The sequence below is a fragment of the Apteryx mantelli genome, chromosome 5, assembly GCF_036417845.1.
Source record: "Apteryx mantelli isolate bAptMan1 chromosome 5, bAptMan1.hap1, whole genome shotgun sequence".
In the NCBI taxonomy this organism is placed as follows: domain Eukaryota; kingdom Metazoa; phylum Chordata; class Aves; order Apterygiformes; family Apterygidae; genus Apteryx; species Apteryx mantelli.
Window position 1 is genome coordinate 20891691 of NC_089982.1, and position 14938 is coordinate 20906628.

Sequence of the window (14938 nt, forward strand, 5' to 3'; positions counted from 1 at the left end):
CCCCCCTGTGAAGGCAGCCTTTAGGGAGGGAAGGCAACACAGGATCGGCGCTCCCAGGAGCTCCTTAAGCACTGCATGTGCTAAAAACTCATTGCCTTGGGGACAGCATGGCTTGACTCCACGAAGCAGCATCGATGGAGCTCAGCCAGCTGCACTGAACACTTAGACTGCTTTTGCCAATAGGGAGCTGGATGCGAAAGAGCAGAAAGCTGAGCACTTTGCAGGCTCACCTCCTGTTTCAGGCAAACACAGAGGCAGGAATTTTGCTGAGCTTGTTTCTGATGGAAAACGGGCTGCAACGGCCTCCTATATGGCACAGTTTGTTCTCGGCTTCCTTGCCCTTGGAATTCCTTCTCCCTGCACTCCAGATCAACACCTAAAGCCGGAGGAGTGATCACACTATGCAGACATTACAGAAAATGCACAGTAAATAATACTTAGTACCTACACACAGCCTTTATCTGCAAAGAACTTTGTGAAGTCTGACCTGCTATTTTGCGGCAAGCTGCCAGTAGGCAGACCCTCACAAAACCTCAAAGGGGTTAACGCAGAAAAGAGAGTCTTGGCAAAGCACAGCCGATTGCTGTTGATTAGGCATTTCTAGCAACACAGCTATTCAGAACAAGGGAAACACATGCGGCTAAACAAAAGGGTTTGAAATCCTGCTCCAATACTGCACATGCAAAATGACTGTGAGGTAGCAGTCACGGTGACAGATGGCACCACCATTTATCTGGCTGGAAGGTCCCTTTTTAGTAAACCAGAAAGAAAAAGATCTGTGCCCCAAGATGCTTGAGTGGAAGTGGCAACTATGAGTAGATAGCAAATATCCCTCTTTATGATAAATACAATTATATAATCCTATTATGCAGCGATATGTTTCACAGTCTGCTTTTGCATATATGCCATTTTAGAAACACAATAAATAATCTGGAGGTGTTCTTCCCAATAGATTAGGTTGCCTAAAATAACTAAAGATTCAGTGCTCTGAAAGCTTTAAATAAACTGAATCCAAAGAAAGGAAAAGAAATTAAATGCACCACTGGAGGAATAGACAAAGATTTATTTTTTCAAGGCAGTACTCAATAGGAGTTGTGCATCAGTTGCAAAAATAAGCACAGAATAGCAACATAGTATTTCCCAAGCTAAAGGTGCTGGCTAAACTGGGATTGATAATGGCAGGCTGGAAACACATTGGTTTGGTTCTCACCTACTTCTCTTTCCTTCACCAAGTGAAAGGGAACAGCTCTTCTCAGCTCCCCTCAGTCTTGCAATCCTCTTCATTTTTATGCTAAGGACAAAAACAAGGATAATGGAAAGAAAGGCACAATAATGACCCCCACTGGATTTCTTTCCCTCAACTGAGCTGTGCTATCTGATGGCAGGAAGAGGAAGGGTGGAGGGTGGATTGATAAACGGGGATTGATCAATTTTGATGTGGGAATCGCAACAAAAATGCTGGCAACTATTAACGAAAGTCTCCTGCTTGATGCATAAACTAGGGAAAGGATGAAAAGTCATGAAAAGCTCACAGGAGAATTCAGAGTGTGTTGGTACAGTCTGCTCCTCAAATCATACTAAATCAAAGCAGGTGTAGATCATCACACAGAAAGGGAAAACATACTAGTAGTGCCTTCAAAATAGACATTTGCAGTCAGGATATTTCAGATATATCTATCTCGAGCATTTATTCTCTAATAGCCTTCAATAAATCCACAATTAACATCCGATTCTTCATCTCTGTAGGTCTATTTTGACATTTCAAGTTTAGACTGTGAAAACACTTCACCAGTTTTCAGGAAACTCAGTCTCGTTTTCTGCACAAAGTTGAAAACAGTGCTCCTCAAATTTTTTGCAAATGCATCTCCTTTTGGGGTTCCCTCCTTTCCAAGCGTTTACACAGCAGAAAGCTAGCTACTTTTAACTGCTGACAGGATGTCAGTCGCACCAGGGTGGCTATTAGAATCAATTGTAATTTCTGGCTGCAGATGTAAGGATCCTGGACTCCTCCCTTTTTATCCCCTTTTTCATCCCCCCTTCATCACAATCCACTGCCTGAAACACATGGGCTTGGCATATAAGAAGAAGGAGGGTTATTAACAAGGGAGGGTTATTTTTTTGTGCCATCCATAAGGCTGCTCTTTTGCACAGAACACTACTGTCCACCTGAAGGTCATTTCAAGGAAAATTCAGAAGATTAAATCTAAATTTTGATCATAACCATAACCTTCAACAAAGTCAACAAATCTGAACTCACAAACCCATTCTGCTGCTTGAAGAATTCCAGGAGAATTTATGGCACCTCATTAGCAGGCAACAATTATCTTCAGTACTAATGCTAAACCTGGTGTGGGTCCCATTCAGCAGGAAAGCAGCAGAGAAATTCTGACCTGGCAAAAAGCATTACAGAAAACAACCCAGTCCTTGCAAAAGCTAGCGCTACAAAGAGAATCAACCCGGAGCACTGGAGCTTAGAAGGAAGATATCTCCATGTTTAAAGGGTGTTATAGTACAATTCAAGGTTAGATATACAATTTGGATACATTATAAATGGGAATTTTTGAAGCAAGAAGAAAATGCTTACAAATGGAAGAAAAGTGTCACTGAACTACTTTTCAAAAGAGAGGCTTTTTAATGAACTAGGAAAAGGGAATTTCAGCTTTCTACATGACATTTCTATAATTGGGCTATATTTGTTAAACTTACATCCCACTTACTTGTTAAACTTAAATCCCACTAACATTAGCCATCGGGATGCAATCATCGGTTGGGGCTATGCAGCTGCTGTAACTTCTGTTAGATTGGTTTCCTAACCCCTAGCCCAATCATGCAAGCGCACAGAACCAGGTCCCAAAGAGGAAAAATCAGACAATGTTGAGTGATGAGTGAAATGGAATTTTTCTACATGAAAAATTATAACCCTGAATCTGGAGGTACAGATATATCACTGTTCCCACAGTCTGGACATAGTTGAGCATCACAGCTCCTACGTTATGCCTAGGCCAAATCAGGATCCAGAAAACAGCAATCTTCTGCCTAAAGTTCCCTGCAGGCCTCAGTGCAGTATTTTTAAAGTATGCCCTACATGCAGAGGCAAGATGAAACCCCAAACAAAGCTTCAGGGGCAATGCTTTTCTTTAAAAAGATTGCTATAGAAGTAGGTGATGGTGCCACCCCACCCCGATTTTATTCCTTTAAAACAGAGATCCAGGTCACATTCCCTAGAGTTTTCAGAAAAAGCATCCTTAAGCCAAGGAGGTAGCCACAGAAAAACATCACTGTACTGATCCTTGTTTTTGCCATAGCAGTTGATGTACATCCTGAAAAAGGGATTGCAAGTGTCTCCCCAAAATAGATTAAAAGACATGTTCTACCAACCTTTTCTTATGCCAAATTTTTGCTGGCCTAGCTCAGAATAATATGCATTCCTTAGGGGTAACAATAAAGAAAAAAAGAAGAAAGAAACAACAAATCTATTTAGAACTCCATGCCAAGAAGAGAGAGTTTTAAAGCAGAAATATAGAAATCAGCCTCCACCATAGAATCTGACCAAAAAATACATATATATTCCATCCCATTAAAACAGCAACAATAAAAAAGGCAAAAGCAGCTGTGGGTTAATCGCGAAGATGAATGACAGGGTGTGAACACCTATGGACAATCTGCAGATTATTTATGGAAGAGATGTAATATTGCTGTTTAGAGACATTACTAGGAGTCACACCAACACATAAATTTGTGTTATTCATAGAATACAAATAATGGACATCATATATATACTTCATACAAAATAAGAAGGAAAGGATCAATCCACTTTCCTCTGTGTACATTTGTGTATTTGCCTTGATTTTGCTTGTGTTCAATCTATTGATGGCAGCTACGTTTTATCTAGAAGGTTATTGCATTATATGTATCATGCCATTCATTTACACTGTATTTAAGAACAAACTTTTCAATTAAAAAGAAATGCTTTACATCAAAACCAGTGACCAGGGAAGGTCACCTGAGGTTAATGGGTACTCAGCTAGGAGAGAGACAGGCTGGATTTCTTCCAGCTCCAGCTGGAAGCTGGAGAAAATTCATTCCCAAGCCAAATCTTAAAATTTACAGTTGTGTGGCTGAACAAAAATATTTCTGTAAATTAGAAGATGCAATGATGTTAAGAGATCTGTTCTTATTTCTTTGCAGTATTGTAGAAAGAAATGCACAGACTGGTAGTTAAGCTCCTAAATTTAATGTAAAATCCCCATTCTGGCATCAAATTCTGATTTCATCATTTTTATAGAGCTTCAGTAACTTAAATGACTTCAACAGAACCTTAAATTGTCTTCACAAGTCCCTTTTAGTCCCTTTAATAATATTTTAGTCATTTATATTATGATAATTGCTGAAGTAAGTTCCACGTAAATTCAGACTTGGCCTTTTGCACAGACTTATAATTGGAGATGAACATTCAGGAGTGATATAAATAGCCACCACAACCTAACTGAGGACAGCCTCAGTATAAAGAACTAAAAGATAAGAATGAGACTATACAGGGATCTTCAAACGTCTGATTTAAAAACTAATTAATACAATTTATTTTAAAAGAGGAGAGTGATAAGAAGCAAAAATTGCTCCTGAAACAATTTTAGGATTGCAGCTGAGAGAACTCTGTCACCCAGACAAAACAAATGGGGTTTTACAGTCAGGAGAGGAATTTGGTAAACATAAGGAGGGTGTTACTTGGCCAATTAGATAAGCCAAAACTGTAAAACCACAAAGGTCATGCCAATTGCAAAGACAGTGGTAGGAGAATTAATTAAGAACTTGAGAATTGATTTCCTCAAAGAAGAAAAAAAAAAAGAAGAAAAGACAAGAAAGAAATTACCATCAACAAAGACATACACATTTTTTAGGGAACAGAAGAGAAGAAAAGCACACATTAAACATATTAATAGAAATCAAGGAAAACACAAAGAGCCTTTACAGCAAGAGCTCTGGAAATGCACACTGACTTTGCAACAGAGAGTCATCATTTACTGCTTTGACATCAAAGTCTTATATTTCCTGAAGAAGGATGATATACTTGAGAAGTAAATCTTAGACTAGATGAAAACCTAGTTATTTTAACAGACAGACCACTTAGTGGATGAGAATTTCATTCTAGTTCCTTGCAAGCAAAGTTTGAACTCTGAAAGGGAGAAATTTCTCACATGCATTAAAGATTACACACTTGGTGGTTGGTATTGATGTGGCAAGTGATAAGATGCCACAGAGAAATGTGGCACTGCAGAACCATGAGATTGGTAGATTTGCTCCAACAGATTTGCAAAGGGGATTTTTTTAAAGAACATTATTTTCAGATGAAAACCTAGGTTAGTTAATTCCATGTATTTTTAATGACTTCTTAAATATGGTTTACAGTTCTAAGCTACTTGTACTTCTGAGGAAGAAGAAAAGATGCAGCGTGTTTTTTTTATGTGCTAGTGCTATATAGGTTGATTAGTTCTCCTTGCAAACCTCAGTTAGGTTCAGCTTGGCAAGATATCTGGGTGTCGAACTCTGCCAGCACCAGTGGGTGAACGCTGGGGATCTATGTCACTGCTTGCCTTTAAGAATCCAGCATATGGGCTTTTAGATATTTGAATGAGATTTTTATGATGACTAAAGTGACTTCAGAAAGAAGAGTCACATGCTTCAGAAAGGTTGACCTGTTTCCTCAGACCTGAAACTACTGTTTTTAAAAGCGCTCTGAAGCTATGGGCCAAACTCATCCCTGGGAAGCCTAGCAGGAGCCTGCACTCTTAGTGCCAGCAGGGAATTCTGGCTACACACCAGGAGGTGCACACCGGGAAAGTTAAGAAAGACAAAGAGGAGACAAAAAGCCAGAGCAGTCCAAAGACAACTGCATCACATCCTCTGTGTGTCAGTGAAGAATGCTCTCATGGTTTCAGTGAACTGTGATCAAAACTTACTGGGAAAAGAGCTCCAGGAGGAGGCTTGCAAGGAGGAAGAGGAGACCTTGAGTGTGGGTTTAAAAGGAAACACTGCTATTATTTGCTTCAGCTATTCTTAAATTTTATGGAATCTCCTAGTATATCCAGTTCAAAATAAATCATATATTGCTTGGCTGAAATAATTGTGACTGAAGGTGTCATACACATGTAAGACAGATAACTCCAATACGAGACTATTTGTGAGGTGAAGCAAAGAACTGAGCAACATCACTGTTCTGAGGCAATTTCAGACTCTTAATTACATCAGCTTAATTGGCTTAATTCAATTGTGATGAGTCTACAAGGGAAACAGCTACCTGGCAAGTAAGATGTTCTCAGTTTCACAGTTTTCAAGGTTTCTTTAAGAACAAACGAAATGTAAAGTGTCCCTAGCCAGAACAGATGCAAGAGAATATCTCATCATGTTTGTCTACAGCTGGCCCACAGACTCTGTTATGTCTTTCTAAAGTCAGGCACTTCAGATACTTCAGATCTTTTCTCTCAGAGAGAACATTCCCAACAAATGATCAGCAAATGCATCATGCTCCATTTGATACCCATTACCTAGCCATTAAAACTTACCAGGCCTCCCTGATCTAGTAATACGAGAGTCTGATAGCTTCACTTATGCGTATCAACTGAAGATAAAAAAAATGCCCATTTCTTGTAGAAAACCAGCTAATCTTATAGGCCTCTAACAAGGGCAACAAATTGTGATGTTCTATAAATATATTGGATTGAAGAGGAGGTAAACCTATCGACTGAAGATGCAGAAATCCAAGATTTTGCATCAGTTTTCAAGAAGAAGTTCAAGTGTGGATTTTTTTTCCATGAGGAGTAGGTGTTTCTTGGACTTCTTTGCTCCCCCCAAAAAGCTTATGGAGAAAGAAAAAAAGGTTAGGATCACTGGTGTAGAAGAGATGACTGCAGTAGCCTAAAAAGAGAGCACTGAAGAGTGGGCATGAGAGTAGCCTTTGAGTATGTAAATGCTCTTCATCTGCTCTCAATTCCATAGAGGCTGCACAAAACATGCCTGGGCTTACACTGATTTAGGAGGATGGACTAGATAACCTCTCAACCTTCAGCCCTATTATTTTCTATGAATCAGCCAAAAGAGAAACTCCCTTCTTGTACAAATCTCAGTTCTGGAGGCTCCAAACTCCCATTTTTCTTTTCAGGTGTCTAAATTATATAAACACATGGTTCTTATCATCAGACATGAACCAGACCCAACATAATTACAACACAGATCTGTTATCAGTAGATTCTTGTTCCTGCCCCTATTGACTTTACTAGAAAAGAAGTGCAAATGTATAAAATACACACAATGCGAACCTTGTCACACAAAAGTATTAGGAATAATTGCTCTGATGATTCTGTTGGTTGAATGTGATCACATGTAATTTTGCCAATTTTTGTTATCAAGAGTAGTCCATTTTGTTCTACAGATTTGTAGCAATATGTAATTAAAGTGAACTAGGAAGATTCCAAGAAATTTAACAGTTACTGCAATCCCAAAGTGTCTGAAAGACCATTTACTTCACGTCCAACTTCAGCTCTACTCATCACACAGTACCCTATAATTACACAAATACGGAGATATTAATAAACAGATTTTCACTATAGCAGCCATCTTCACACTATAAAAGATGTCTAGTCGGGCTGGCAAGCTTCCCTTTGATTAGAACTGTTTTTTTTTTCTGTGCATTGAATATGGGATTGTAGGACAACAAAGCTAGGTGAAAAAGGCTCCACGCCGAACACATACTGAACATAAAGCTTCGCTCCATCTTTCATGATCCTGCCAGCTTTCCTCAGGCTGGATCATGTGATCATTTATGAAAGTCACTTATGATCATTTGCGGTAGTCCCAAATTAGCCTGAGCTGATTTGTGCTGGAAGCCAACCTGCCAGTTCCTTAGAAAAGCAAAACAACAGCACCATAAACTGTAAGCTCTCCATATTGAGACATACCCACATTTCTTGTTTCAGCCTTGTCAGACAAGCTACAGAGCTCCTTAACTGCCATTATTTGTAACTGCCTAGAAATCAGCAGAAACCATCCATATGGGAAATTTGACAAAGCTGTCAATGATGCCTATCTCACTGTAGATACATTCCAATGAACCTTCTGCTCATACAAAATTAGATAACGATTTTAATTTTTCATTTCAGTTGCCTTCTAACTATTTCAGGAATAAAGAAATGAGGCTACAATTATGCAAAGACATAAATCAAGGAGGTATGCATAAGGAAAGTATAGACACCAATACAGAAATAAACTAGCCATCAAAATATTGTATCCATTACTGAGCCTCTGGGCACACATCCGACTGAAGCTACTTTGGCAGCTTGTACATTCTGCACACAATTTGTAATTGAAATGTGTGTCACTAGTTTTGGAGTTTAGGCAGATTAAGTATAGCGTCTGTTTTTCAGTAATATATAGGAAACACAGGAGTAATTTATGCTCCCATAGCACCACTATAAACGAAGAGTAATGCAATTTAAACCAGTTAAATGTATGAGTTTGCATCTGGGATGTGGAATTCATTTATTGCATAGCTCTGCAGTTTATTTCTGAAGTAAAATCCAGACTCTGTTAAAGTCAATAGGCATTTTATCACTGGCTTCAGCATGCCCTAGATTTTAGCCTTGTGATGCATGCTTGCACAGCAGAGGAAAGGAGAAAAACAAGAGATCAATAAGGTTTTTTTTAGTTCCATATTTTTGGCTAAAGTTCTCAGGAGCTTGGAGAAGGAGCCTCTTTTTAGGCATTGCTAATTTTTAAATTTTGGTCATTAGACCTAATCCAATATCCTGCTGCTGCGGCTGGGGAAGGAGATCCTCTGTGGTCTGGAGAGGTTCAGCCAGACCCAGGAAAGCACAGACTTCCCTGGGCCAGGTGCTGTAAGGATTCCTGCAGGCTGGGGAAATCTCAGTGCATGCTCCCCAAAAGAGTGAAAGGAAGAGGAAATTGCCTGAAAGAGGAACTGTCAGAACAGCCTGTCGATCCCAGTATCCGCAGGCGAGGAGATGACAGGGCTCAGGCCTTTCCAAGTGGGCAGATGCCCACTTCTCACCACCAGGATTTGGCACTGGCTGATGCTGCTGCTCTCTGGCCATGTCTGTACTGATTACCATCACTGAAGCAAACAAGGAGATGGAAGTGCCCTGCCTTGCCCGAAAGCAGGCTCTGTCAGGCCAGAGTTAAAGAATGCGGAGAAGCTTGAATCAAGGTACTTTTGCCAGGCAGCGAGCAACACAGCTGGCTGAGTCCTGCATCTGTCTGGGACTTTTCACTGGCACACAGCTAGTATAGAAGATGTGAAAATACTCCTTCTCATGCAATTCCAACTCTTTTAGTGCCTGTGATACAACCAGTTCTACACTGAAAGCACTGGAAAAGAATGTGCCCCAGGAAAAGCCGGTCCTGTAAGCTAAGTCATTTACAAATTTTATCTACAATTGGATGTGTTTTCCTCCTGAGATGTCTCCCATCCACTTAGGACAGAAGAACACAGAGACATGATTTTAACATCTTCGCTTTCTCCTTCTACCCAAGCACTCCTGGGGGACATCAGTGAGGCTAATTAGTGCTAGTCAGCAGAAGTGAGGGCAGGAGGATTTGACCCTATACACTGAAAAACAGCTGAACTTCCAAACTGTTTTCCTCCTTTATTTCACATTTCCATTTGCTTCTTTGAAAACTGACATGCTTCTATCCAACCAGTCAATAAGCCCACCCTGCAAGTGGGACAGTCAGAGTTTCTGGGTCAGGCCCTTGTGTGGCTCACAGGTCACTGAGATCAAGTCTGATACCAAAGCTTTTCCCAGAGTCAGATTGCATGCTGCAACTGGGAGGGCTATGCTCTTCTGAAATGTATCCGACTGAATTTAGCAATGACACAGAAACACAGATGGAGCCTTTGCTTGCTGAGGAGAGCAGGCAGAATCCTCTGTGTTTGTTTAAGGTGTCACCTGCAGTGTAGTGGAAAGGTGGCTGTGAGCTCATAAGAAGATACAAAAGTTAGAGAAAAATACGTCAGCACATGCAAAATTGACAGCAGATATGCACACACGGCAAACTCATCTCTTCTTGGACTTCCTGGAAATGTGGTGCCATTTAGTTGGCAAGTCACTAAAATCTGCTGTATTTAAAATACTTCCATTGTATTTGGAAAGGTCCTCTGCGTCCCCAATTCAAAAAAGACCCTGAAATATCTTGAGATGGGAAATTCCCAATACCTCAGCTGGGCAGCTAAAATGTGGAAATTCAGACACTCATAAATGAGTGCCTGCATTGTGCCGTCCCTCTGGCCCCTGCAGGCTGTGCTCTGGGGAGCTGGCAGGATGCCGCAGTTGGCACGGCTCCTGCTCCCAGGGTGAGCGAGGGAGAAGGCACACATTGGCAGCTGCAGTGCCTGCTAACCAGAAGCACAGCACGCTGCAGCGATGCAAAAGCCAACCCGTCACTTACAAAATACTTGCATCTATGTCTGTGATACAGCCAAAGTCTTGAGTTTCTTTTGGTCAGTTTTCTGGTGATAGCTAATGCTGTTTACTATCCTTGCATACCTCATATCCTGACAGCTCTGCGAACAGCAGTCGATGTGAATTGCAAACTCTGTATTGTAAATTCACTATGAATATCTTGCTAAAGATCTTCTTAAAGATTATGTTACCTATCATGAGAGAGGCAACATTTTGGAGAAGTCTGCCTTACCATAACAGATTCTCAGAGGTGCTTTAAAGGCCCAATTTAAGACTATTTCTTTAAAACATGTGGGGTTTCTTTGCTATTAACCCTTTTTATTTATGCTTTTTGTATGAAAGTGCTGTGGCACAAACTGTAAGAAATTTAATTTTTGCAGAGAAAGAGCTTGAGCGATAGCTAACACTTTCCAGCAAATAGGCCTATATACTAATCCTGGCTATAAAAACTGCCATGAACAGCAAACAGTTGGCCCTAGTTTATTGCCCTACAGTAATGTCTATCTTGGAACAAACAGCTTTTCAAAGATAGAAGTTTCAGGGACTTTAAAAGTCTTTAAAGCAGGTCTTCCAGACATTCCATGTTAAATGCAGCAGAGCATTTCAGCCCCAAAATCTTGTTAGCACAGCTAAGAAAAAATGCTTGATAGAAATTTATAAGTCATCAGCTCTAAAGATGAGATCAACTCTAAGCAGACAAAACTGAATGAAGAAAAGGAAAGCCTCCAAAAACATTTAAGGGAGACAATGACTTGTGTTCTTACTCTTCTTTAAAGCCTGGCCTCTAATCCTTTCTTTCTTTTTATTTTTGTTTGCATGTCTTTCTCCCAGTCATTACCTTTCTTTACATCATTTAAATGTCTGCTAAGCCCCATATTATTTGACATATTTCCCCCTTTTTGACCACATACTCTTTCTTCTTATATTTCAACTTCATCCTTGCATTTTTATTTGTCCTTAGATTCCTTAAGGATTTTTCTCTTCCAGGTTGCCCAAAACCCGACATGGACAGGGGCTAACAGCTGAGTGTGCCTGTGATCTTCCTTCCTGAGAGAAGCTGGATTCTCTTTTCCCATGCTCCCAGCATCTCTAAGGATGCAGAGAGAGGTGAGTCTTTCTTTATTCCCTTCTCCCCTTAAGAGAAGGAGCAACAGACAGGATTGGTTTCTCAAGAGAGGAAGCTAACGGGTACTGCACTCCTCTCTTCATGTACCACCACTTCTGCTCCAGCGATGAGCATCCATGCAGGTCCCAAGTCCTTCAGTTGTTTCTCCTGTGGACTCCACTGCCTGGTAAATCCTTCCTTGCTTCGGTGCTGAGGGTAGAGACTCTTCTGTTCACAGATGGTCAGAGAAAAAAACTCAAACCACACTGGGATTAGAACTACTGCTTCTTACATAATAATCTTAAAATCGGAGCAGTTGGAGCTGAAAAAAATCAGCCATATGACTTGACCTCTTGCCTGTTGCTTTCCTAAAGGATTTCAGCTTGGGTGCTGAGCATAGCAACCCCATCTTCAAGCAGGAATTAGGACTGACAGTTTTCAATGGAAAAAAGTACTTGAAAAATCTACCTTCTGCCACCTAGACTGTCAGATAATAGTGTTTTGCAGAAGTAGGTACAGAAACAAGCGGACACTGAGTGGCTTTGTATTGTGCTACTGTGGGACAACAACAGATTGCTCTTTTAGCCTTGTAATCTATCAGTCTCTCTCATCACATACAGACACACATGAGAAATACCTGCAGGCTAACACCACTCCTAGTAACAAAAGGCAAATGCATTTATGTCACAAATGTCGAAGGGTGTGTGTTATGAATTGTGACACCACACGCATGCCTGAGAGAAGAGGTCAGAGCAGGAAACATTTTGCAGTTGGGACATGTTTCAGTTGAAGTGGCAGGGCTGCGTGATAGGGCAGTGGCATTGGAGGCAGCTGTAGAGACATTGCTTGTCATCCTTGTGAGGGGCTAGTCAGTGAAACTCCTGTGGCACCGCTTACTGGGGGACAGGCACAACATATAGGCTACATATAGCAAGAAGTATCTTGTTATGGGGTGATGCAACTCTTTGGTTATGACATTCTCCCCCCCTGCACTCCCACCACTGATCACAGAAGTCATTGGCCACTTTGCACAAATATACAGGTTCTCTCCCACCTTTCCTTCATCTTCATTTTCCCCCCAAAACCTCCCTGGGGTCTTCCTATTTATAGGGACATACATTCTGGGCCTGGAAGAAGTCTTAAAGCTTAAACATTGTTACGTTCAAGATTAGGACAGTGAAGAGATGGGGTTGAGAGGAAACATGTTAGGTTGCCAGTCCACAAGTCCTGTGTGGAGTTTCAAGCCAAACTTTTAGGTCAGTAGGAAATTGTGCAAAGGAACAGGATTTAACAACATTTTGTGAAATGAAATGAACCTGAAAAGTTTGAAGTGGTAGAAAATCTCAGGGAATGGGCCAACAAACACAGATTCTTATTTTAAAGCCACTCCCATCTTATGCATACTGAGGTATATGTCATACTTGATACAGCTTCATGCACCAGGTTGCACACCTACCTTCTTCCAGGCTGTGCTGGCATCCTGTTACTAGCTGGTTACTTATGGGCAAGCATAAACAAAATCTAAAGGCGGTAATTGCAGTGTGGTGCACTAACAAGGTATTAGACTAGGCAGGGTTCTGGGCTTTACTGCTGGCTTTGCAACTGTCACACTGTGTTGCCCCTGATACAGCACTGCACCTTTCAAAAGGTCTTCCCTGTCCCCACAACTCTGCGACTAACTGTACTCAAAGATCACTGAGGAAAACAATGATGCAGAACTCTGTCTTTCATCAGCTGCCTTCTATCTAGCACAATACAGGTCCTCTCTCACCTGAGAACTCTTGGTACTTCTGGAGAAAATTAAACCAGAAACATTTATGATTCTAAAAATCTCAACACTGTAGGGTTGCCTTGGCTGTGTTCAGAGCACTAGGATTTAGACAGACCTAGCACAGGTATGAAACTGTCAACATACTGATTGAAGAACACATTTGATGTTGTTTCTGAAACTGAGGATCATAAAACTGACCAGAGATGGAAACTCATGGTGTTAAAAATAGGATATTCATGGATGCTTTAAAGTTCAGATGTACATTTAAAAAGCCTAAAAAAATCAGGCTCATTATTTCTCTCTTCATCTATAATTCCTGTTCTTTATGGATTATTGTAATTTATTTTTAAAGATCTTGCTACCTTGTGAAAATAGCTGAATCCAAAGTTACCCTTTGGAAACTTCAGTAGTATCTAAATGCTCTTGAAACTTTCCAGACAGAGCACTTCCTCTTTGCAACTATCATTCATTCAGTACTTGTTTTTATTCTCCTGAAAGTAGGATGCTTTTTTTTTCCCCCCCTGTGTGATACATACCAATGATTATGTTTGAGAGGAAGATGATTTTGTGGTTAAAAGTCTGGTCTGGAACTCAGGAGATCTGCATTTCTGTTCTGCTTCTACTACAGGTGACCTTTGTGACATTGGGCAAATCATTTGATCTTTCCTTGGCCCATTTTCCCCACTCTAAACTCAAGAAAATAATATTTCCATACTTCATAGAGGAGTTATGAGGATAAATTAATTCATATTTATGAGGTACTAAAGGGATTCTGATGAATACCATAAAAAGGCTGACTTACAAATAAAACACTGTGTTCTGGTTTTCCACTGATATAGCTCTTTTTCTCTGCTTCTTAAAGCAAGGACTTCAGAGTAATATTTTTCACTTGTGACACTCTTGATTTTACCTCAGAACAATAAGTACTTGTACACTGCAGTTGCGATGATTATTTTTATGCGTGATATGCTATATATGAAACTTTCAGTGTCCTTTATAGCCAAACAGAACAAAAGAGTTTCTTTTAAGATTTATTTTTAAAGCCTGTGAAAAAGCAGCAGACTTCCAGCTGGCAAGGCTGAAGCATGGCACCTTTATACACAAAACGGCAGGAGGATGGGAAACAGAGGCAAAAGAAGAGTGCTACTTTTGATTTCCATCCAGTCCTAGGGAGAGTTGTCTCAGGTGAGAGAGCAAAGTAAGATTCAGGAAATATAAATTTGCCTCCTTACTCCATCTGTAAAACAGAGGTTTGTAGGGCATCCCTCTAGCTTTTTTCAAACTTAGGGTGACACCCAACAAATAAACAAACCAGGCTGAGAGTCTCAGAGGAAAGCCTTGAAAACTAAGTTTATCTTTCATGCTAGTCCTTTCACAGGTAAATTTTAAGCAATTTGTTGGCATACAAAAGACAAAATCTTTAGCAGACTTTATCAGGGGAATATGAGTGCCTTCTGGTAATTTGGGCAATAGCTGTTTTCTGTCACTAGAGATGGGACTGCCCCTATGGGGAATAAGCAGTCTTGCTGTTAGACTTGTCTAACGACCACAACCTGTGCAGTGCTTGGGTCAGTCCAAGTTTCTCTGTGT

At 40.5% G+C, this 14938-nt stretch overlaps 1 long non-coding RNA gene across 1 annotated transcript in view; it reads right to left on the bottom strand.

The window, feature by feature from the left end:
- Positions 1–1196: 1196 nt before the first annotated feature.
- The window catches only part of LOC106491901 (uncharacterized), a 75473-nt gene continuing 61731 nt past the window's right edge, over positions 1197–14938 (bottom strand). The window contains exon 3 of the long non-coding RNA XR_010884249.1: positions 1197–1291. This is a non-coding gene — a long non-coding RNA (uncharacterized lncRNA). The remainder of the gene's footprint in view (positions 1292–14938) is intronic.